This window comes from Mobula hypostoma, chromosome 9 (genome assembly GCF_963921235.1).
Source record: "Mobula hypostoma chromosome 9, sMobHyp1.1, whole genome shotgun sequence".
Lineage (NCBI taxonomy): Eukaryota > Metazoa > Chordata > Chondrichthyes > Myliobatiformes > Myliobatidae > Mobula > Mobula hypostoma.
The window spans coordinates 93970757-93997447 of record NC_086105.1 but is presented as its reverse complement, the minus strand read 5'-3'; the positions used below and the strand labels follow the sequence as shown (position 1 = coordinate 93997447).

Sequence of the window (26691 nt, the reverse complement as noted above, 5' to 3'; positions counted from 1 at the left end):
TCTATCTGATTGTCCAGCCCAGTTCCACGCTGCTGCTTTGTCCACCGCCTCTTCTCTATCCATCGTTCCAACTCTTCACCTCTGTTGAACAGAACCACTGCCGCATTCGATTTCACTGCTCCTGCCTTTCCTACTGTCCTGCTCTGTTCCAGTTTCTCCCACTATCCTCCACTGTACCACTGTCCTGCCCTGTCCAACTACCCTGCCCTTTCTTACATCTTTCACCGCCTGCTCTGTATTTCTACCCACTGTGCCTCATTGCCCTTCTCTTTTCTGCAGAGACTTGGATTGTTTTTTTTAATTTTCCTGTAGTTAACCAACTTTCTTTAGATCTAAACAATTTTCTTCAATTCATAGCAACTCGATGGAAGGTAGTATTTCCCCTCCTCCCCTCCCTGATTTCGGTCCCCCTCTTCGGTTTCAGTTTCCTAGCCAACTATTTTTATTTGAAAACTCTTTCAGTAAAATGTGTTTTTTCCCTACATGTTCAAATTGGCATTCTCATCATTTTGAAAGACATACTCTTTAAATGACAAGCATAGTCAAATCTATCATAACATGAGGATTTTTTTTACCAGAGAAATTGTGTTAAAAGTATAAAAGCAGGAAAACCATATTTATATTCAAAATACTACATAATGTTCCTGAGTAATGTGAAAAATTCTACCTCCTGGACATTAGAAACACAACAAGTTCTTAAAGAAGGAAATACTTAACACTACTCATAGTTAAATAGATCCTGAACCCAAGGCATTTATTCTTGTAAACAATGCTGCTTGTACAGAGAAATGCAGAAAAGGTTTACTTAATGTGAAGTGCAAATATTAAACAAAACAGAACATATTAGCCTTTTGGAAAATTGCTTCAATAAAGATTTTTCTATCAATTCAATTAGAAACATTTTTATGACAATATTGTGAAGGTTTAAGTAATCCTTTAATGATAAGATCCTTTGGCAAATGCTCCATGATATTGAGATTTATTGGGTGGATCTGTATGAATTCATTTATTACATCAGTAGTTCCAGCATGAAAACTCAGCCCAGCATTATTCAATTTAATACATCCTTTTTGAGTCTTTTGCCAAAATATACTCTAAGTCTTTGTTTTCGATAGAGAGATCGTTGGCAACTGAGCTTTCCTCCATGATTTAAATCTACATATCATGTGACATCATGGTGTCACCATTCTATCTAGAGCCAAAGTCTGAAATCCATGGAGCCAACTGGTAGGGAGAGCCAGGCTGTTCGGGAATAGAAGGCAATTTTAAGTAGAAGGTGAGTAAACAGTCAAGAGGCCCTCTTGTGCCATTCAAAGCTGGGTTAGACTAATACAGATAGCTGCCTCCATGCCAATGATGCATTTCATAAATAACCCTTTCATTCTAAGCCATTGTATGGCACAAAGTAAAGCAGTTTCAGAATATGTATTTTTGCTGATATTGCTGAATGTCAAATTTGTCTTGCAATGGTCTCTACTACAAAAGGGCTTGATTGTATGAAGTGCTTTGAGGCGCTGTGACTTTTGAACTGTCATGTAGATGGAGAGGTGGTGTGTAAACTGGATTAGCACAGTTGAAATGAGACAATAGCTGGAACAACCGCATGCATGGCTACATCATTATTGCAATGAATTCAGTTACCTCACTCCACTGGAATTCTTCCGACAATTTCCTTTATTATATAATCAGCACATCACAAAGAATTTTTCCTCGGAAAATTATATTTGTAGCTATATTAAGTATGTATGTGCTTAAATCTCACAATCACAATGAGCTCCTGAATTTTAAAAGAATCCTGATACGGAACAATCTTTGAGTAAGACTTTTGAAAATGAAGGAATTCTATTACAGTGGGAGGTTAGAAAGTTAAATGATGGTGAAGTAATTTGCTGTAATTCGAGGCTAGGCTAGGTGTCATATCTCACCTCCACTGCATGGCCTTCTCCATTGCTTCAGCATCTACCTGGCAGCCTGCTGCTTTTTGTCCATAAATCCTAAAGGGTGCACAGCTGTGGCATGTACAGGTTAGCCCATGGGATTATGCACAAAGGGTTTGAAAGTTTAAAAAATGAAATAATAGCAGCTGTTAGAAAAATAATTCTGTAGTGTAATAATAGCAATAAAGTTCTTTTACAATGTAGTCGAGATGAACCATACATTTTGTACAAAAGTGTGTATGAGCTGATTGATTTTATTGTCAGCTTTGATCCTTCCTGCATTGTCATAACAAAAGAAATTTCATGTTTATAGCTTCTCTTGTCGAGCAAACACTTTACACGAGCATTCCCATAAATCATGCACCAGTCTGCATGAAATATCAAGGCAAAAGTATGGTCGAAGGGGTAGGTATTCTGGAGTACCATTATAGCAGAAAGAGAAGTTTTTCATTAAGTTGAGGGAGAACTTAGCATTTGTAGTTCATGGGAACTGAAGACAGACCAGCTCTATTCAGAAGTGAATAAATTAGAGTCTCAAAATTGGAACATCATGGATTTGCTGATGGATAAAACTTTGGGTACTCATACACTCATTTTAGGTATTGGAATGATAATGCTCTCTGTCATTTAACTGGCTTTTAGCTATTTGCTGTTACAGTAAAAAATAGATTTTGCACTGCAGGAAGCACATTGAGCTAGATGGAACCAGATCTCCTCAACATACTTCTAATTTTGAGCATTATTTGTTGATGCTTTCCAGCTCATAACTTCCGCCAAGGAAACAGTATGCAATAGAGGAGATGTTTTGTTCCAGTTTCATGATCTCATTTTGGTCCACATAAGTCTGTTCCTGGGTAATGCACTTGAGGGAAGGTATAATGTCATTGGAGAGACTATAAACCAGCCTTGTCAATTTAAACTGAGCTTAAAGAGATCAAATAAAGGGTAGTTTTGTCACTTATAAATTAAAGGGATAATCTAATTATGGTTTTCAAGAAGATTAATGTTTTTGATTGGTTAGATAAGCCCTGGTTGGGAGAGCCCATTTATGGAGTTACACATCACAGAAGAATACCTTTCAGCCCAATTTGTCCACGTTGGCCAAAATGCCCAGCTAAACTAATTCTATTTGCTTGTGTTTGCCACATGCCCTTCTAAACTTTCCATATCTACCTATTCACACTTCTTCCATTCAGGACCACAGAATGTTTATAAAATACAAGAGTCCATACCAGCTAAATGCCCAGTAATCTAATTAGTTTGAGTAACCTGCCCTCCCACTAAAGTTTTAAAAATCCTTTCCATTCAGGTTTTAATCCAGCTCCCTTTCAAGCCCCCTGGTTCCAGATGCCTCCAGCAATAGGAATGATTTCTCTTTGTCTATACCCTTCGTGATTTTAAATATCTCAAATCAAATCCTCTCACAACTGCTCTGTAACAAGAAAAGCATTCCCAGCTTTTGCAATCCATCCATGTAACTGAAATAACTCATCCTTGGATTCATTTTGGTAAATTTTCTTTGCACCCTTGCCAAAACTTTTACATCTTTCTTAAAGTTTGGCACTTAAATCTGGAAATAATTCTCCAGTTGTGGGTGACAGTTGTCCTTCCTTGGATGAAATGAGCTGTCAGAAATATTTTCTGATGGTTGCTATATGTTATTGTAGATGTAGATCTCTGTACTCTGAATTGGAACCTGAAATAATGTGTGGGTGTAATCTACCTCCCTAAAGCCTCAGGAAACTCATATTCACTTGCCCACTTAGCCAGAGTGCTCAGATAATTTGTTATATAGAAATAAGAGATTGACTTCCTCTTGATACTCTGGACATGATCTCTTTTTCCTCCTCCTCTCTTGCTACCCCCAGGCAGACTGCACTGCTTCCACTCTAGAGAGTCCACTGCAGAAGTACTGTGGTGAGGAGGTAATGTGTCCCTCCTTCAAAAACTATTGTAATTTACTTAAGCTCAGGAATCCTCATTCAATCTCCAGCAAACTGTAGAAGTTTATAGAACATAGAATAGTACAGCACAGTACAGGCCCTTCGGCCCACAATGTTGTGCCGACCCTCAAACCCTGCCTCCCATATAAGCCCCCACCTTAAATTCCTCCATATACCTGTCTAGTAGTCTCTTAAACTTCACTAGTGTATCTGCGTCCACCACTGACTCAGGCAGTGCATTCCACGCACCAACCACTCTCTGAGTAAAAAACCTTCCTCTAATATCCCCCTTGAACTTCCCACCCCTTACCTTAAAGCCATGTCCTCTTGTATTGAGCAGTGGTGCCCTGGGGAAGAGGCGCTGGCTATCCACTCTATCTATTCCTCTTATTAACTTGTACACCTCTATCATGTCTCCTCTCATCCTCCTTCTCTCCAAAGAGTAAAGCCCTAGCTCCCTTAATCTCTGATCATAATGCATACTCTCTAAACCAGGCAGCATCCTGGTAAATCTCCTCTGTACCCTTTCCAATGCTTCCACATCCTTCCTATAGTGAGGCGACCAGAACTGGACACAGTACTCCAAGTGTGGCCTAACCAGAGTTTTATAGAGCTGCATCATTAAATCGCGACTCTTAAACTCTATCCCTTGACTTATGAAAGCTAACACCCCATAAACTTTCTTAACTACCCTATCCACCTGTGAGGCAACTTTCAGGGATCTGTGGACATGTACCCCCAGATCCCTCTGCTCCTCCACACTACCAAGTATCCTGCCATTTACTTTGTACTCTGCCTTGGAGTTTGTCCTTCCAAAGTGTACCACTTCACATTTCTCCTGGTTGAACTCCATCTGCCACTTCTCAGCCCACTTCTGCATCCTATCAATGTCTCTCTGCAATCTTTGACAATCCTGTACACTATCTACAACACCACCAACCTTTGTGTCGTCTGCAAACTTGCCAACCCACCCTTCTACCCCCACATCCAGGTCGTTAATAAAAATCACGAAAAGTAGAGGTTCCAGAACAGATCCTTGTGGGACACCACTAGTCACAATCCTCCAATCTGAATGTACTCCCTCCACCACGACCCTCTGCCTTCTGCAGGCAAGCCAATTCTGAATTCACCTGGCCAAACTTCCCTGGATCCCATGCCTTCTGACTTTCTGAATAAGCCTGCCGTGTGGAACCTTGTCAGATGCTTTACTAAAATCCATATAGATCACCTCCACTGCACTACCCTCATCTATATGCCTGGTCACCTCCTCAAAGAACTCTATCCGGCTTGTTAGACACGATCTGCCCTTCACGAAGCCATGCTGACTGTCCCTGATCAGACCATGATTCTCTAAATGCCCAGAGATCCTATCTCTAAGAATCTTTTCCAACAGCTTTCCCACCACTGACGTAAGGCTCACTGGTCTATAATTACACAGACTATCCCTACTACCTTTTTTGAACAAGGGGACAACATTTGCCTCCCTCCAGTCCTCCAGTACCATTCCCGTGGACAACGAGGACATAAAGATCCTTTACATTGGTCCTTTACATTGTTTAACTGCTGTGAATAGAGCTCTGTGAAAATTACATGAGTGAATTACCTGAAATGAGATCGGTGGGCCAGGTTCTCTGGATGACCCCGAACACTCACACTCATTCCAACACTAACTGTGTCACTCCATGTGTATTCAATATATCAAATGTCTGAAATGCAGTAGTGCTGATCATCATTGGAATTACCAAGTCACATTTCTTTAGTTCTTCTCATATTCAGCGATAAAACATCTTCTTCTGATTTTGGATTTCTTTTAATCTGACTCCCTATCTCACTGTTACCTCCTTCTGGAGATACAAGGCACTGTGGATCAAAAGAGTTGACTGGACTACAGGCATTGGAAACTAATGCTGACCTGTAATCCATTCTAATGATTCCTGATTGCTTGTGTTCTCAAGGGCTTTTTCACTGCTGCTAAATGTCTCTGATAGAACCATCGAAAGAAACAGCTTTGGAATAGGCCCTTTAGACCACTAAGTCTTTGCCAATTGTCAAACACCCATTTACACTAGTTAGCCCATGTCAAAGCTTATGTTCCACACAAGACCAGTGTTCACTGCAGGGATGGTCTTAAGGTTTGATACATGTTTAACAGTTCCTCCTGTGATGAGAGACCTGGGCAAGGATAGTTAGGACCCAAGTGCTGGAGTACCTCAGACTAGAGTCAAAACACGATAGGAGACTAAAATGAAGACAGGGTTCTAAGCTGGACGCTAGATGAGAATCCAAAGTTGAGTTGACGATTGAGCACTGAACCTCAGTTCAAGTGCTCTTTAAATATTAAAATCTTGGCAGCAAAACATGGCCACCAATTAGCGGGGAAGGTCTGAAGCTTTAAAAGGGCCGTGTCAGCTATCAATTTTCCAGAGAGCTACAGTGTATAAGCCCCGGATACTTTGGTGTGGCCAGGTGCTTGTTGAAACAGGACCCCCTCCCCTACTGCTGACTCTTGACTGCCCTTGGCTGCTCCATTTATCCATGATGGTAGTCATGGATAAATGCCAGAAACAAGATGTCCCTTTCAAGAACCCAGCACCATTCCTCGAGTCCAAATTCTTCCCAGTCCACAAGGAACTGCCAGATACCCTGGACAGTTTGTGAATCTGGAATTCTTCTTCTGTTGAAGACTTGTGCCCATGAACAAACATGGGTGGCAATGGGAGTGATGGTGATGGTGCTAAAGGATTGGTGTTTACAGGTTTTAATTTGGAACTGTGGAAGGTGGGATTAACCATGAGGGTCTTCGGGAGCTGCAAAGTGTAAACCACCAGGTTTGCATTCTTGAGAACCTTTAAGAGTCCAAAGAACTTGGCGCCAACTTCCTAGACTCCACCTGGAGAGGGAAATCCTAAGCAGACAGCCAGACCTGTTGTAAAGCAGTTCTCTCAGTTAGCCTTTATTTCAGCTTTCCGGATCGAGGCCAACAAAATCTCCCTTGCCCTAGTCCATTTTCCCTTGCAGTGTTAGACAAGATCTTTGGCTGCAGGAAGTTCAACCTCAGCTCAGGGAAGAGTGACAGAGAATATCCAAATTGGTAGAATGCTGTTGTGGGTGACCATTGCCCACATCAAATGGTTGCATCACTTGTCTGTTTTCCCTGAGACCAAGCATCTTAGGGTTTGTTCCATATCCTGGTTCACCCGCTCAATCTGGCTGTTGTACTGTGGGTGAAACCCAGAGGAAAGATTGACTGTTGCCCCTAATAGCATACAGAATGCCCTCCAAAAACATGATGCAAATTGAGGACTGCAATCCAACATAATGTCCACTGAAAATCCATGGATCCTGATGACCTGGTGCAAGACAATTTCAGCCTTCTCTACTGCAGATCATAGTCATAGTCATAGTCATACTTTATTGATCCCGGTGGAAATTGGTTTTCGTTACAGTTGCACCATAAATAATAAATAGTAATAGAACTATAAATAGTAATATGTAAGTTATGCCAGTAAATTATGAAATAAGTCCAGGACCAGCCTATTGGCTCAGGGTGTCTGACCCTCCAAGGGAGGAGTTGTAAAGTTTGATGGCCACAGGCAGGAATGACTTCATATGACACTCTGTGCTGCATCTCAGTGGAATGAGTCTCTGGCTGAATGTACTCCTGTGCCCCCCCAGTACATTATGTAGTGGATGGGAGACATTATCCAAGATGGCATGCAACTTGGACAGCATCCTCTTTTCAGACACCAATGTGAGAGAGTCCAGTTCCATCCCCACAACATCACTGGCCTTATGAATGAGTTTGTTGATTCTGTTGGTGTCTGCTACCCTCAGCCTGCTGCCCCAGCGCACAACAACAAACATGATAGCACTGGCCATCACAGACTCGTAAAACATCCTCAGCATCATCCAGCAGATGTTAAAGGACCTCAGTCTCCTCAGGAAATAGAGACGGCTCTGACCCTTCTTGTAGACAGCCTCAGTGTTCTTTGACCAGTCCAGTTTATTGTCAATTCATATCCCCAGGTATTTGTAATCCTCCACCATGTCCACACTGACCCCCTGAATGGAAACAGGGGTCATCGGTACCTTAGCTCTCCTCAGGTCTACCAGCAGCTCCTTAGTCTTTTTCACATTAAACTGCAGATAATTCTGCTCACACCATGTGACAAAGTTTCCTACCGTAGCCCTGTACTCAGCCTCATCTCCCTTGCTGATGCATCCAACTATGGCAGAGTCATCCAAAAACTTCTGAAGATGACAAGACTCTGTGCAGTAGTTGAAGTCCGAGGTGTAAATGGTGAAGAGAAAGGGAGACAAGACAGTCCCCTGTGGAGCCCCAGTGCTGCTGATTACTCTGTCGGACACACAGTGTTGCAAGCACACGTACTGTGGTCTGCCAGTCAGGTAATCAAGAATCCATGATACCAGGGAAGCATCCACCTGCATCGCTGTCAGCTTCTCCCCCAGCAGAGCAGGGCGGATGGTGTTGAACACATTGGAGAAGTCAAAAAACATGACCCTTACAGTGCTTGCTGGCTTGTCCAGGTGGGCGTAGACACGGTTCAGCAGGTAGACGATGGCATCCTCAACTCCTAGTCGGGGCTGGTAGGCGAACTGGAGGGGATCTAAGTGTGGCCTGACCATAGGCCGGAGCAGCTCCAGAACAAGTCTCTCCAGGGTCTTCATGATATGGGAGGTCAATGTCACCGGTCTGTAGTCAATGAAGCCGCTGGGGTGCGGCGTCTTCGGCACAGGGACGAGGCAGGACATCTTCCACAGCACAGGAACCCTCCAGAGCCTCAGGCTCAGGTTGAATACATGGCGAAGTACTTCACATAGCTGAAGGGCACAGGCTTTGAGCACCCTGGTACTGACACCATCCGGTCCTGCAGCCTTGCTTGGGTTGAGACGTTTCGGCTGTCTTCTCACCTGTTCAGCTGTGAAGCCCACAGTGGTGGTTTCGTGTGGGGAAGGGGTATGGTCATGAGAGCAGGGTGGGGGACTGTGAGGAGGGGTAGGAGGGGAGAGTGGAATATGTGTTGGTTGGGGGCCGACAACAGATGGCTCATGTGGGGGATGGGCAGGGGCCACAATGACAGATCTGTTAAAGAACAGGTTAAGTTCATTGGCCCTGTCCACACTGCCTTCAGCTCCTCTTTTGCTAGTTTGCCAGAACCCAGTGATGGTCCTCATCCCCCTCCAGACCTCTCTCATGTTGTTCTGCTGGAGTTTCCACTCAAGCTTCCTCCTGTACCTGTCTTTAGCCTCCCTGATCCTAGCTTTCAGGTCCCTCTGTATTGCCCTCAGCTCCTCCCTATTTCCATTTCTAAATGCCCTCTTTTTAGCGTTCAGGATGTCCTTAATGTCCTTTGTCACCCATGGCTTGTTATTTGAATAACAAAGGACAGTTCTTGTTTGAACATTGCAGTCCACATGGAAGTTGATGCAATCAGTGATGCACTCTGTGAGCCCATCAATATTCTCTCCATGTGGCTCACAGAGTGCCTGCCAGTCTGTCACCTCAAAACCACCCTGGAACGCCAGATGGTACTTTGTCTATGGCAATGAATTTGCAGGCCTTTGAAAAATGATCTAAAATTACCATGGTGATGGTCTTCCTCTTGGAAGGCAGAAGACCTGTGACAAAGTCTACGGAGATGTGCACCCTCCGTAGACTTCGTCACAGGTCTTCTGCCTTCCATGGAACAGGTAGAGGGTGAAGGAGCCTTTGAGGTTGGGTGGGGCTCCTTGTTTCTGGTGCTAATCTCATGCCTGCATGTATTGTTGGACCTCTCTCACCACTCCAAGGCTTCAGTATCTTCTCTTAATGAACTCAAGAGTCCTGGCAATCCCTGGGTGAGCAGTTCTCTTGATGCACGTCCCCATTGAAGTACCTGAGATCTGATGGAACTTAGGATGAACAGACAATCCAGAAAACCATTCTTCAGAATCTGTCCTTGTGTTTGGGCCTTGCAAACAAGAACATTGATTCCCCAATGAATGGGTGCTATCACTATAGCTTGGGGCAAAATGGTGGTAGGTTGCTCCTCACTTTTGGGTTCATCAAACTGGTGAGACAAGACATATGGTTTCTGTTTCTTTGACCCCGGTCGATAGATCAGGATGAAAGTGAAATGGTTAAAGAAGAGACCACCTGGCCTGCCTAGAATTCAGTCTTTTGGCCTCCTGAATATAAGCTAGCTTCCTGTGGTCTTGTGGTTCTTGGCTCCCTCAAGCCTGTGACATCATTCTTCCAAAGCCAATGTGACCATGAGCAGCTCTTTATTTCCGATGTTCCAGTTCACCTCTGCTGGGGGTAGCTACCTGGAGAAGAATGCACACGGGTGCAGTTCATTGTCTGAAGGTGCACCCACTCTGACATCTGCAGCATCCACCTCCATGATGAAGGGATGGTCCAGGCTGGGTGAAACCAAAATGTGAGCTGTCTTGAATTGCTGTAAAAGCAGCTTCTCATGCCTGCATGTATTGTTGGACCTGGGAATATGTCAGTGGAGCCACCACTGAGCTGAAGTTCCTGATGAACTTTCTGTAAAAGTTGGCAAACCCCAGGAATTGTTGGGCATGTTTCATATGGAATGATTGTGGCCAATCTCTGACTGTCTTAGTAGGGTCCACCTTGATTAGAGATGATAAAACCCAAAATAAAATGGTGATTACGTGAATTTTGGATTTCTCCAACTTGACATAAAGTCCATGATTCTAGAAGCCTCTTTAAGATGTCTCTGATGTGAATGACGTGCTCCTCCATAGACTTTGAGAAGATTAGGATATCATTCAAGTAAATGAAGAAGTACTCCTCCATAACACTTGCCTCCAAACCTGAGAGTTTGTGTAATTGACTCTGTGGAGGACAAATACCCGGCAGTATATCTATAGCTGAATCGTGGGGTCATTGCTGTGGAAGGATCAAGGCCTTTCCGTTACTGAAGACCTCTTCCAAATCCATGTAGATGGAAGAGATTTCGACTGGTTTGGGTGTTGCAATTGCCCTCAAATCTTCCTCTGAGTACAACTCCTGAGGCTCCTTAGTGGGGTGACCTGGCAGACCTCGGTCTCCTCCATAGGTTCACTGGAGTCTTTAGTTGAAACAGAGACCAAATCAGAGCCCAGTTCTTCATCTGTATCCTCAGATAACGGCATCAAGGCACTACAGATGGTCTTTGTGCTCCTGGGACTAGGCTCCAAGGGTCCACTTTGAGGAGCCTTTTCGGTAGATGAGACCTGGTGACTGGATCCCTTAGGTTTGACTGCTAGAGCTCCAGACTGCTTATGCACCTCATTGGCTTGCTTCTGAACTAAAGACCCTCTCTCTCTAGTTCCAGCACACCTCCAACTAGACAGGGTCGGGACTTGCATGGTCCTGTTGGCTTGAACCAGCTTGTCTTCCCTTGGAGGCCAGACTGGGTCTCCCAAAGCCCGCAGGTTACCCCGAACAAAAGTCTGCCTCCTCTTCGACTACTGGTCTTAGGAGAGTCTGAGAACTGGAGCACCAAGCAGAAAACAAATCCTCTTACAATGACTGGACTGTGTAATGATTCTCCCTTTCTTCCAGTTCACGGATAGATCCTGCTGGGACAGCCAAGGGTGCCCAAGGATCAGGGGTACATGAGGGGAATCAATGATATAGAAACATTGACCTCCTCGTGTTCTTCTGTCCTCATCCGCAAACCTTACGTCTGCTACAGGATCTGCCTGGAACCAAGAGGTCAACCATTCAGGGAAGTTGTGGGCACGGGCTGGCTCATACCTGCAAAGGTACATTTGAGCAAACGGATGGTCTCCAAATCCAGGAAGTTTCTGGCTGCCCCAGAGTCCACAAAGGCATTTACCTCTCACTGCAACCATCACAATCCTCTCGAGACTGGACGGTCTTAACAATAATGGCTGCTGCATCGGACATTCAGCCCGCAGGTTGCTTTCATGCGTTAATAGCAGGAACCTTGACTCAATGCCGGAACTTCCATCAGCGGAAAGTCTTCTGCACCTGATTTGCAAGGCCTTAACAGGATCCTGAGCAGGAGACGGGCTGGACATTGTCCGAGGTTGGACCATCTGATAAAGGTGCATCAAGGTAGTTGGTCAGCAGCCAACTACGTTACTGAATTTTGGACCTTGGTCAAGGAGAATGGCTGCAATGCATTGAGGGTGGGCTCAGGCTAGCCCTCATCATGCTCTTGAGGTAGTCCTATTCTTGCTCCGCCAGGTGATTATCGAGGCAGGTGGACTGGTCAATCAGAGCCTCTGTATCTGGCTCACCCAAGGCAAGGGCATCCTTTAGTTTCCCTCAGAGTCCGTGGTGCTAGAGAATTGCCAATGCCTCCCTGTTCTAGCTATTCTTCTTGACCAAGGTCTGAAATTCAATAACATAGTTGGCTGCTGACCAACTACCTTGATGCACCTTTATCACATGATTCTAGGCTCCGTTAGCTCCAGCAGGTGATGGAACATTCTCCCCATGGTCTCCATGAATTCCTCTGAATCAGAGTAAATCTCCGCTCCCAATGTGTGGTGGCCCAGGCCAGGGCTTTCCCGATCAGGAGAGAGATCATGAAGGCCACCTTTCTGCGCTCTGTTGGAAACCAGGATGGCTGGAGTTCAAACACCAATGAACATTGAGTGAGGAAGCTTCAGATCACCATCGAATCTCTCCAGGGTCAGAAGATAGACTGACTCTGCAGAGTGACCGGCAGCCTTACCCGAGCGACTCTGGTTTCCTCCTTGCAACAGTTGGTGCACGGCGACTTGGAGGTCATGTACCTTCAGTCTCTGTCTCAAAGTTTTGTCACTGTGGCTAGCCACAGCTGATGGGAGGCTATAATATCCCACTGGGTCCATGTTAGGATCAATTGTACTGAGATAAGATACCTAAGTGAGGATGATTATGACCCACGTTCTGGAGTATCCATGACTAGGATCAAGATATGATGCGAGACTGAAAGGAAGACAGGGGTCTAAACATGACTCTAGGTGAGAATCCAAAGTTGAGCTGATGATTGGGCATCAAACTTCAGTTCAGATGCTCTTTGAATATTAAAATCATGTGGCCCGAAATAACCACCAATTAGTGGGGCTGGCCTCAATCTTCAAAGGGCCCGTGCCAGCTATCCATATTCCAGAGAGTGAGGGGATCGAAGGTTGGGTGTGTGTTGTAACACCTCTGCTTTTCAACTGTGTGCTTCCAGAAAGAAACACTGGCTTCTCTTTTGAGCTGTATAGTCTGAAATTTCAGCATGTCACAACAATTGAGCCAGAAAACTGACCTAGAAAAACAGGGATCTCCACATTTTCTACAGGGAGAAAATGGCGGCGTGATGGCAGCGCGCGCGGCCACTTCGGTGGTGATGTCTGTTATTTGTCAAGTAGGGGACCATGCACAATTCTGATGTGATGGAGAGACGGGTGTGAGAGTATGGAGGAGCATTTGGAAACTTCTGAAATGCCCGCTTCGCTGCCGCTGCTACTGTGTGGTAACCGGAATCTCCGGAGCAGAAGACCCCGAAATCCTTGGCTTTACGTGTTTCAGCAGCCAGGGCGAGATTGAAGGCGCTCGGGAGGCTGTATCAGAAGGCTGGTCGGAAGCTCGAAGTTTTCAGACGGATGGGCTCAGTGTCGGCTGTGGCCGGCTGCTTCCAAGGCATTGGCAAGTTGACGGTGCCTGGAGGTTTATGGCAGGGAGTTTCTCCCTTTTGCGGCCTGCTATCGGGGACCCGGGGACTTTTGAGACTTTATTTACCGTGCCCATGGTTTGTTCTTCATCAAATTATGGTATTGCTTTGCACTGCTGTAACTATATGTTATAATTATGTGGTTCTGTCAGAGTTAGTCTTTGGTTTGTCCTGTTTTCTGTGCTATCACTCCGGAGAAACATTGCATCATTTCTTAATGCATGTATGCATTTCTAAATGACAATAAAAGAGGACTGAGTGTTCTCATAATCTAATCTAAAACCAGAATGCCAGACAATGATGTAGATTGTAGACATGAATGTTTTTTTCAAAAGAAGCATTTGGCAAAGATGGAGCATGGACCACAACAACAGCATAGGTTTAAATACTGCTTAATGTAATAAAATGCCTCTATAATAATTTAATATGAATTATAAAGAATTATTGAGACTCTCAAAGGGCTAGACTTTAATAGTGCACAGAGAAGGGAAGTTTAGTGACAGAACTCTGGAACTTAGGCCTTAGACTGATGAAGTGGCAGGGCAGAAAATACCTAGGGTGTGCAAGAAAAGGGAATTTGAAGAGCAGAGGGCTCTTCATAATTGAAGAATACTTCTTGATGATTTTAAAATCTTTGCAGTTGGCTTCAAGGGGTGAGCAATTAAAATATTTTAATGAAAAGAATCCTAGTGATATTACCACTTTCCAAATGTTTCATTGTATATGGCGGATGCATATGGTAGTGGGATCTTCATGTGTAAGGTAATGGCATTTTATCCTTAGTTTGGAATTCAGCTCAAATTCCTGTGATTGAAATTTCTTCTGCTTAGAGGTTGCAAGGCCCCTGTTATTAAGACAGCAACTGTAGTTTGAAATAAACTTCCTCAATTGTAAATGCACTCAAGAATCTTCTGAGAAGGAAAGAGATTAAATAGGCACACCCTGGTTCTCTGAGAACTTGTACAGAGGCCGATTTCTCAATAAGTCAGAAATACTCAGTTTCTATTGCTATCCATACCATTGCTCTGCATTAACTTACTGTAATTCAAAGTTGAGTTTATTGCCATATGCACAAGAATTTGTACAGTATGCACATGTGCAATGAACAGCAGTAGAATGGCAGGCACAGCATCTGATGCACAATATTCAAACAAAAACATAAATTAAAGGGAAATTATGCAAAATTGTACAAGTAAGAACCCAATTAGAACCAAAAAGTCAATGGCTGTGCAATTTGATCGAAGTGGTCGTACTGTTGCTATAGTGATGTAATGGTGAGGGTTGTGCAAACTCAAGAAGCAAATAGTTGAAGAGAAGTGGCTGTTCTTGAACTGATTTCCTGCCTCTCTACCTCTTGCCCAATAGTAGCTGCAAGGAGACGGCATGGCCTGGGTATTAGTGACTTTGATGATAGATGTTGCCTTTCATTCAGTTCTTTCATTTCATCGAGTATTTTCCATAATGGTACAGTACCCATACACGTCCTTCCCATGTTACAACATGGCTCCATTCTGGAGAATTGCTGGTAACTTGAACAGTTCACAAGTTGAAAATGTGCTGTCTAGCAATATATTTAAATAAAAACATAGGCCAACATGTAGTTAAACCAGGCTATTTAACTTAACCATTCAGATTTCTCTGCAAGGTGCCATGATACTGTTGTGATCTGAGTTTCTTCATGGCAGAGGGTGCCTGCAGCACTGGTAAATCCGTCCCATCAGTCTCCCCATAGCTCATTTTTATGCACAGGCTGTGCAAGTGTCGGCTGTGCTAGGGAGGATCCATAATTGAACAAATGGAATATATATTGTAGCCACCCATTAATGAAAATGCTTAAATATCTTATCACTAGCTTGACAAATGCTTTAAAAATGAACGGGAGAATTTACATAAAGTCAGATTTCCATAAGTCAGGCATCCATAAGTCAGAAAACTCCTGTATCAATTAATGCAAGTTCTTTACTTCCATAATAAGGTAACCCCAGCAGATGTTGACCTTCAGTTCATATGCAATATATACAAGATATTCTTAAAGGATTCAAAGTTTATTGAGGTGTTAGAGTTAGAAGTAAAGGAGTAGAATTTGCTAGACTGAGTTAAGAAACTAGAGCAGATTGTTGTGAAGACATGAAGGAGCATGGCTCAAGAGCTTGATTTGAGCAATGTGAACTAATGAATGGAAACTCTGGTCCTGAACTCCTCAAGCTGATGGGCAAAAATGAGAGTTTTTGCCTGCTGCTGGATAACTTCTATTTTCAAGCCATAATCTGCCATCAAGCAAAAGAAAAAAAATGAGTGTTAACAGTAACTAGGCTTCCAACTTATTCCAACAAATCAAACCAGATGTTGCACTTCTCCACCCTTCTCCCTCCTCTAAATTACTCACATGTGTTCCTTGTAAGGAAGTGCTGATTGTTTTATGTGCAGATTGGATTGCTTCTCTCTGTTGAATGCAAGACTTTTACGCCTAGAGGCGATGAAAACGACGCAGGATATTGTTTGTTTGTGGCTGTTTTCCCATAGGTTACCAATGTGAGCTCAGTTTGGTGTGGACGCCACTTAATGTGTAGGGCTACTAGTTCCCTGTTTACCCCAGGAGGCTCAGGTGCAAAATCGTAAATCTCTCACTCTGCAGGTTAAGTGGAAATTTAAGAGAGCTGCTCAAAAGTTGAGGCATTTTGACAGAATGGATAGAGAGAAATTGTTTCCACTGGCAGGACATAAATTTAACAAAATTAGTAACAAGTTTGGTGGGGCAGATGAGGAAAGTAAATTACACTAAGAGTTATGATCTAGAATGTACTGTCTGAATATGTGATAATTCATTAGTAATTTCCCAAAAAAAGGTAAATATTTGAAAATGAAAAAGATGCATAGGGCCATGGAGTATGTCCAGGGATCCAAGACTGGTTAGGAAGTTCTTTCAAATGGCAAGCTCTTGCACGATGGGCTGAATATTCAGCTGCTGTGCTTCATGATTCTATGCTTCCTCAGGACTTCTCTTACCAAAGTCTGCTTTGCCTATGTCCAAGAATGGTAGCCTCAAAGTAGCTTCATAATCCCATTATCTGGGAATGTGGAAAACAGGGGGAGTGGAATAATTGCTTGCCAGCTCTCGATCTACCCCTTCCCCTCACCTCTTATAGTGGCTGTCACTCCCATGTCTTTTAGTCCAGCTGAAGGGTCTTGATCCAAAGCATTGACTGCCCATTTCCCATTGACTACCAATGCTGCCTGACCCACTGAGTTCCTCCAGCATTTTCCTCACTGTTCCAGGTTCCAGCATCTACAGTCCCTTGTGCCTCCATTAATAACGTATCCATTCAGCGATCCTTTGACCCATTCTTGACTTCATGACACCAAGGTGATTTCAGTAACCTCTGTTGATTTGATAATTTCTTGATATCTTTTGACACCACCAACTAATGCAGTTTTGCTTCCTTTAGCTCAGCAATGATAAATAATGTTTGGAATACCTTCCTTAATTTCTTACACTCCTTTTTTAAGATGTCCCTCAGCTTCTTTGACAAAACTTTCTCTCGCTTACCTTGAAGGGACTTGATCATCATGGACCTAATCATTTGCTTGGTGGTTCCCCCTACCCCTCTCCACACCCATCCTACATAATTTTGCTCAGATGTAGAAGGATTGAGCCTCCATGCTCAACATGAATCCAACAAAATACAATGATACAAGTTTGAAGAGAAAGACATTCCAAGCATTTTATATATTTTTCTGAAAGGTCACTGATGTAAATCATTAATAATGTTTTTGCTGCAAAGATTGTGCCTGACCTCTTTTTACCACTTTCCTTCCCAGCATCCATGAAACACTGATTCATTTACATTTCTTCCCTTTAAATAGATCACTTTCAGATAACCAGCTTTTGCATTAAAAAACTGGAACATAGTATGAGTCAGCTATTTATCCCTCCAAACTTGTTCTGTCATTCAATACAGTCATGGCTGATCATCCAAAATGATATAAAGCAGAAGGAGCGTGCAAACTCAGTACCCTATAACTTTTTTTCTCCCAATATCCCTTAATCTGTTTAGCTTTCAGCATGAAATCCAATTGCTTTTTAAATAGGTTTAATGATTTGGGCTTGAAATGTCTTCTATGGTAGGGAGGTGCAGGTTCACCAATCTTTGGGTGAAGACATTTTCCTCATTTCACCATAGTAGGTTAACCTCAACGTCCTCAGGCTGTGATCCTTGGTTCAGGAATTCCCTACCATTTGAACCATTCTTCCTGCATCTTCTGTGTCCAGTCTTATTGTCCAGTTTGTCCATCATGTCAGTGAAGGAATCATAGAGTTATGAGGTTCCCTCTTTCTCATATCTATGCATGGCTGAGATCAACCTCCCAGTATCACATCCATCTGTGCTGTAGCACTTCACCAAGACAAGTTTTAAGCCATTAAACTGAAGCCCATGTGCTCTCTCAGGTGGATCTGAAGGATGTCTCCTTACATTTCAAAGAAGGGGAGGAGAGATATTCCTAATCAATATTCCCCTGAATTGCATTATTAAATCAGATGGTCTGGTCAATCATTTCCTTGCTTTTCGTGGGAGCACTTGTGCACAAGTTGATAGCTTCATTGATCACTGGACCATCTTGTCCTGAATCACGCTGATTAGTTGTTGGCAGGTAGGCTGAAATGCTGAAATTCTAGACAGGCTGGAGGTCAGATATGGTGCATCTGATTGTCTACTCCTCTGCAGGTTCCATGTTTTGCCTAGTCCCATCAGGATATACTAAGTGTGAATGAGGTATTCGTCATCCTTCTATACTGTAGTGAATCTAACCCCTATTGTCCCAGTCTTTCAGTCTGATGGAATCAGTCTGATGTACCTTTGCCGTACTCCCTCCATAGCAAGAACATCCTTCCTCAGGTAAGGAAGCCAGAAATGCACACAACACACAGGGCGTGGCCTCACAAAAGCCATGAACAATTGCAGTAAGATTTCCCTGCACCTGTACTCAAATCCTCTCATTATTGAGGCCCACAGACAATTTACCTTCAAACCACCCAGAAGAACTGCATGCTTACTTCCGTTAACAGATGTACAATGGCACCACTCTCTTGCTGCACTTTCCCCTTCATTAATCTCTCAGATAATATTCTGTCTCACACTTATCCACATTACACTGCATCTGCCATGCATTTACCCATTCACTCAATCTACTTGAGCCTTTTTGCACTTCCCTTGAGGTCCACACTTCAATCTATCTTTGTGGAGGTAGTGAGTTTAGTTTATTTATTTAAATTATTAATGCATATTGTAAATAGTTACACAACCTCACAAAGCTAAGAAAAACACCAGTCTACCACAACTCTTTGTTTTCTGTATGCCAGCCAGATGTATGTCCGTACATGTCAGTACATTACTCCGATCCCACGCACTTTAACGCAACAGTGTAATCTGTTTCAAGTAATCTTATTAAAAGTCTTCTGAAAGAACAAATATACCACACCTACTGGTTCAACATCCTCAGAAAGCTCCAATAAATTTTTTTTTACACATTATTGCCCTTTTGTACATCTGTGCTGACTTGTCACTATTTTCCAAGTGCTCTGCCATTAATAATGGGTTTTACCAGTTTCCTCACAACTGATATCAAGCTAATCAGTGTAACAATTCCCTGCTTTCTCACCTTCCTTTTTAAAATATTGGGGTTACAGTAATTCTATTCCAATCTGTAGGCATCAGGCATGTAATGTTAACCCAGTTTCTCTCTCTCATGCTGTCTGACCTGCTGAATATTTTCAGCAATTTTAATTTTTATGTCAGATTTTCAGCAACTGATAATTCTTGTTTTTCACCTAAAAAAAAGAAGATTCTTAGATCATAAACACTTTGCCATTTGTGGGTGCACTGTACAAACTGACTGCCTCAGAACATACTGTACATCACCCAAGACTATTCTCAAACATTATAAGGCAAAGCTTTCTCCCCACCTAATAAAACAGGCATTCTAAGTTGTGCCTCTTGTTTTGGATTAAATTATTCATAAAAAGCTTACCGACTTGTAATAATATTAATATGCAGTAAAGTAAGTGGTGTTTTTTTTCATTTACTTTTTCTCATAAAGCCAGTAATTCTGTTTACATGTATGGTTATGCCATCCTTCCATTATAAAGCTGATGACCCATTGTTAGCAGGCTTCTCTCTTGTCAGCCACTGGTTCAAGTATGGAATCAGTGGTCTTCAAATATAATGGTGTCTGTTTGTGGACTTCTGATGCTGCAGCTTCAAAGTTCGATGTATTGTGCGTTCAGTGACGCTCTTCTGCATAGCAGTGTTGTTCACATGGTTATTTGAGTTATTGGTGCCATTCTATCAGCTTGAACCAGTCTGACCATTCTCCTCTGATCTCTCTTGTTAACAAGGCATTTTACCAACAGAATTGCCACTCACTGGATGTTTTTTTTTGTTTTTTGCACCATTATCTCTAAACTCTAGAGACTGTTGGGTATGAAAATCCAGGAGGTTGGCAGTTACTGAGTTAGTCAAACCACCCCATCTCATACCAACAATCATTCCACAGTCAAAGTCACTTAGATCACATTTCTTTCCCACTCTGATGTTTGGTTTGAACAACAACTGAACAGTTGCTGCCATGTGATTGTTTGATTAGGTATTTGCATTAATGAGTAGTTGTACCTAATAAAGTGGCCACTGCTGTTGCTGGGTCTATAGTGTGGAACAGCATGAAGGGACACCCTTTACCATGGTATCCCCATCCTCACATGCCTGAAGCCCTTGTCCTTTGTAGTTGAAGTTACAGTGTGAGCTATGCTGTCAAAGTAATCCAGGTGAGCAAGTGCAGTTCATTTTTTAGATTGTACACATTGAAGCCACTGTGAATTGTGGAGGGAGGAAGGAATGAATACTTAGGGTAATGGATGGGGGTGCCAATCAATCAAATGCTTTACTTAAGTTGGTGTTGAGCTTCTTGAGAATTATTGGAACTGCAGTCACCTTGGCCAATGGAGAGCATTCCTTCACGTTTCTAATATCTGTTGTTGGTGATAGATAAAAGGAAATGCGTCACTGATCACAGGATATTCAAAGTTCAAAGTAAATTTTATTATCAAAGTACAGTGGTGCCAGAAATTTTGTGAACCCTGTAGCATTTTCTCTATTTCTGCATAAATATGACCTAAAATATGATCAGATCTTCTCGTAAATGCTAAAACTAGATAAAGAGAACTCAATTAAATAAATAACATAAAACATTATAGTACTTGATTATTTAATTATTGAGAAATTGATCCAATATTACAAGTATTTGCTGGATAAAGTATGTGAACCTTTGCTTTCAGAAACTGATGTGCCCCCCAGTTGTACAGCAATAACTTCAACCAAATGTTTCCGGTAGCTGTTGATCAGTCCTGCACATTGGCTTGGAGGAATTTTAGGCCATTCCTCCTTACAAAACTGCTTCAACTCTGGGATGTTGGTGGGTTTCCTTGCATGAACTGCTTGCTTCAGGTCCTTGTACAACATTTCTATAGGATTAAGTTCAGGAGTTTGACTTGGCCATTCCAAAACATGAATTTCTTCTTTTTAAACCATTCTGTTGTTGATTTATTCTTGTGTTTTGGATCATTGTCTTGTTGCCTTATCCAACTACTATTAAGCTTCAGGTGACAGACTGCTCCCTGACATTCTCTTGAAAAATATGTTGATACAATTTTGAATTCATTATTCTGTCAATGATTGCAATCTGTCCAGGCCCTGAGACAGCAAGGCATCCCCAAACTATGATGCCCCTTCCAACATGCTTCATAGTTTGGTTGAGGTTTTGGTGTTGGTGTGCTTTTTCCTCCAAACATAGCAATGTGCATTTCTGCCAAAAAGTTTAACTTTTATCTCATCTATCCACAAAACATTGTCCCAGAAGTGTTGTAGAACATCTCGGTGGTCTTTTGCAAAGTTGAGACATGCAGCAAATTTTTTTTGGAGAGCAATGGTTTCTTCCATGGTGTCCCTCCATGCACACCACTCCTGCTCAGTGTTTTTCTTATAGTGGACACATGAAGAGAGACTTTAGCAAGTTCTAGAGATTTCTGCAGGTCTTTAGCTGTAACCCTTGGGTTCTTTTTCACCTCCTTCAACATTGCATATTGTGCTCTTGGTGTGATCTTTGCAGGATGCCCACTCCTACAGAGAGTAGTAACAGTACTGAGTTTCCTCTATTTGTAGACGATTTCTCTTACTGTGGACTGATGAACACTCAGGTCTTTAGAAATGCTTTTGTCGCCTTTCCAGCTTTATGCATCTCTACGATTCATCTTCTAAGGTCCTCCGAAAGTTGTTTTGATCAAGGCATGGTGCACATGAACAGATCTTTCTTGAGAAGAGCAGGCTCTGTCAGTAACTTGACTTTGTGTGTCTTTTTCATAGGGCAGGGCACCCCTACAACCCACACCTCCAATCTCCTCTCATTGATGAGAACACCTGACTCCAAATAGCTTTTGTAGAAGGCATTACTCCAGAGGGTCACATAATTTTTCCAACAAATACATGTAATATTGGATCATTTTTCTCAATAAATAATTGAACAAGAACCATGTTTTTTCTGTTATTTATTTAATTAGATTCTCTTTGTCTAGTATTAGGACTTAACGTGGAGAGCTGATCACACTTTAGGTCATATTTACACAGAAATAGAGAAAATTCTACAGGGCTCACCAACTTTCTAGCACCACAGTACATATATGTCACTAAATACAACTCCGAGATTTCATTTTCCTGCAGGCATACTCAGCAAATCTATAGAATAGTAACTGTAAAAGGATCAATGAAAGATCAACTGAAGTGCAGAAGACAGCTGTGGAGAGAGAAGCAGAGTTTCTATTTTGGGTTGATGATCCTTCATCAGAACTGAACTAGGGTTGATCCACTATTTGATTGTAATCATGGAGTGAGGACATGATGTTACAGATTGGGGTGATGTACGTCTTTTCTGCTGCTGATAGTCAGTGGAGTATTATTGATGCCCAAATTTGAGTTGTCATTCCTGTTCTTATCCTCCTGTGCTACTTCAACTTATTTTTAAAAAATCTGACACCATGTCGGCTTAAGTGTTGTGCTCATGTCCTCTGAAAAGGGATCATTAACTTTCTGAAGCAACACACAAAATGGTGGCGGAACCCGGAAGGTCAGGCAGCATCTGCAGCCTTTCTGATGTCTCCAAAAACATTCTGACATTGGGCAAATGTGCTGTCCTCTAAACAATAGCTGATACATTTATTTCAGCATTTCTATCATTTCTGCTACTTATCACTGGCTCCACATAGCTCTGATGACAGTAGCTTTTCATGGCAGGTCTTCACTAATGTCATCAGTGCTCACAATACGAAAACTTCTCTCTTAAATAAAAGGTTAAATCTTATGGAAATGTAATAAGGCTGCTTTCCCTGATAATATATCAATCCCCTTTCTCATTTCCATTCTTATTTCCATTGCTCTTCTTCTGCTATTATTCTTGCACTTATGGAAGCAGTCAGTACTGCTTGGTAATTACTTTGAGGAGACCAGCAATCCCTATTGCCTCAGTTGATTGGGATGTTTTATGCCAACATAAGTTGTAGAAGGAACAATCTATTATCTGGTTGTCTGGGCCCAGTGTTTGGCTGAACTGGTTTGAACCAGTCCGAGTTGCACAGAACAAAATACATTACCTAGGTCACAAGGCTGAAGGGGGTGTCTTAAAGCAATACTGATACTGCTTTGCGGTGCCTTGGACCACGTCAACTGAGAAACTGACACAGCGGAGTCAGATGACCTTGAGCCAACAAAATTGAAACATCCCTGATTGATCCGATAAGAAAAAGAATATGATTGGGGGATTTTGGGAGCACAGACAGTGATAACTCTGGAAACCAACAGTTGAAAATGTGGAGATTATATCAGAATATAATCTCAGAGTCACTTGGCCAGTGCAGACTCCTTTTCTTGGGTATTACCATCATCTTTCCTCTTGCCATCTTTTGTCTCTCTGTCTCACTCTCCTTTGCTATTACTAGCCCCACCCTCCTCTCTTACTTACTCTCTCACAGAATGATTCTCACACACAGACATGCACATTCCTATACACCATCTCTCCCTCCTCCATTTCTCTACCCTCATTCATATCTTGCCTCTTTCTTGCAGGAACAGGAGAAATATATGTTTCTGGTACAAAGCACACAGTATCATATTACTCAACTTATTTGGCCAAACTAATCATTCAAGTTGAATAGAGGGACGCTTATAGCCTAACCTCCTTCCATCCAGTTCCATCAACAGATCTTTCTATTCCTTTGTCCATTTGCTGCTTGCTCTTCAGCTCAAGTGAATCAGAGATTGGGTTTACTGGAAAGACTTCAACTGCTAGGTTAGTCTTAACTTTTTATTATTGATATTTCAACATTGTTACTCCAATTCATATTTTTATACAATCCTTAAACAAATGTTTTTAATCAGTGAAGCAACATTAAAGACTGAGATCATTCCCCAACCCTGAATAATAGTTTGTTCGCTCTCCAGATTCAGCTTTCATCAATCTTAATGTACGTTTCAGCACTTAATATTAAAATCATGATATTAACTATAATGTTGAAGTTCCTAGAGCTCATATGGTTATTAGTTTTTTTGATAATCAACACATGAGCGTTCATGTAATTACCTTGGCAAGTTTAAAACATTGCAGATTCAAGCTGCTGCAGTACTACATCATCTCTAGAGTTTGTAGATAAACTAATCCTCTATGGAAAGTATTCCAGTCATGGTGTGTTTCTACAATCTTTCTGCAGGCATCCTTCCTATAAAATATGGCACCACTAGGAGTGTTCATTTTATTATTAGAACACTGAGAAAAGGCTAGATACACAATCTGGAGCAAAAACAAAACTGCTCGGGGAACTCTGTGGGCCAGGCAGCATCTGTGAAGGCCAATTTATTGTCATAGGCATGTACATATATATATATATATATATATATACATATACATGCATATGGTGCCATTACATGAAAATTAGCTTTTTGCACATCGAAAACAGGACAAACATACGTTAATATAAACAAATTAACATAAGTTATACTTAATTTAGAGCAAAGGGATAGTTGACATTTTGGGTCAAGACTGTATCAGGATTGAAAAACACTGTTATCATCTATCTGATAATTCTTAAAAGTTTTTACCTTTAAAATGTTGGGATTGAGCCTACAAGCAAAACACCACTGGGTCTTTGAACTACATCTGCAGCTTGGATGGTGTTGATTAATCATCAAAAACAATCTTGCAAGTTGTCAGAGTTTGCTGGTTCACTCTTTGTAATAAAAAAGTTTGTTGTCGTTGATTCCGATTATTTCTCCACTTCTGGTGTCTTTGCTTCAACCACTCCCAATCCTGTGCAGTTGGAAGAACTCATATGTTTTGTTTTACCAGCTTTTAAATGTTCTTTTACCAGATCATCAAATTCATTAAATAGATTTGATAGCAAAATGGACCTGAGTTACTCTGGTTAATATCACGTAAACGTCTCTATCCAATGGTAGCATAGCAATGTTGGAATCGGTTTTTTATGCTTTTTGTAAGGTATTTGTTGAAAACTAAAACTGTAGTTTCTTTTTTACTGACACAACTTGTATTTTTAACAAATTCATATATTTTTTACAATATGTGGTGTTTTGTCCCCACTTATGGGCAGAAATGCGGTATAGTAGTTACATAATGGTTTGTCACCTTTTCATTTTTAGTTGGCTAAAGTGTTAGTACATTACACACATGCTATGATTGTACAGTCTTTGACTGGATTCTCTTATCTATGGAATTTGTCTTATCTGACCTAGGAAGGTGATAGATTTTTCTAAGTCACCTTTTTCTTTGGTATCTTTCATCTGCTTTGAATCATTATTCTTTTGTCATGAAGAAACAAAGTTTCACTCATTCTTGGACTCCTGAAAGAACCTGGGGACCAGAAAATCTCCGAGATCCAACGGCAGTTAATATCGGAATCAGAATCAGGTTTCTTATCACCAACATGTGACGTGAAATTTGTTAACTTAGCAGCAGCAGTTCAGTGCAATACATAATCTAGCAGAGAGAGAGAAAAAAATAAAACATAATAATAAATAAACAAGTAAATCAATTACATATATTGAATAGATTTTTAAAAATGAGCAAAAACAGAAATACTATATATTAAGAAAAATGAGATGGGGAAGAAGTTGTTCCTGAATCGCTGAGTGCCGTCAGGCTTCTGTATCTCCTACCTGATGACAACAGTGAGAAAAGGGCATGCCCTGGGTGCTGGAGGTCCTTATTAATGGACGCTGTCTTTCTGAGACACCGCTCCCTAAAAATATCCTGGGTACTTTGTAGGCTAGTTCTGGTAGCATAGCTAACATTAGCATAGCTAACGTTATTTAAACTAGCTGGCTAGCTGCTAAGGAGCTACTCTATTGCGGACATCCCACCTCTCCTGGAAGTTCCGGGAGTCTCCCGTAAATTGATGGTACCTCCCCGAAATGAGTTTTTGCAGGGTGGGATGTCTGACATTATCCCTGCAGTGTCCAATGGTGAAGGTCCGAGCACAGTACATCCAAGCTTCCTCTCGCCAAAGCTATAAAAGAAGCTTTGAAAAGACAATGCAACACACATCAAAGTTGCTGGTGAACGCAGCAGGCCAGGCAGCATCTCTAGGAAGAGGTGCAGTCGATGTTTCGGGCCGAGACCCTTCATCAGGACTCGGCCCGAAACGTCAACTGTACCTCTTCCTAGAGATGCTGCCTGGCCTGCTGCGTTCACCAGCAACTTTGATGTGTGTTGCTTGAATTTCCAGGATCTGCAGAATTCCTCGTGTTTGCGTTTGAAAAGACAATAACGTGATTCCATTCTAATGCAGAAAGTGTTTCAGAGTACAAGGGCACTTTTTGCTTAACAGTGCCCAGCTGAATTTTTGAGTGCCACAATGCGACCCTGAAACAGTTACAATTGCATTCCACTCTGTCTACAACTCATTTTCAGTGCCATGGGGTTAGCAAACTAATACCCTGGAATCCAATTTCTAGGTGCACATTCCTACAACATTAAAACACAGTCCTGGGTATCGGTCATCAACAACAG

At 42.0% G+C, this 26691-nt stretch overlaps 1 protein-coding gene across 2 annotated transcripts in view; it reads left to right on the top strand.

Moving 5' to 3' along the window:
* Positions 1-26691, top strand: part of lmf1 (lipase maturation factor 1) — a 784937-nt gene that overhangs the window by 739018 nt on the left and 19228 nt on the right. The gene's annotated exons all lie outside the window — the stretch shown is intronic.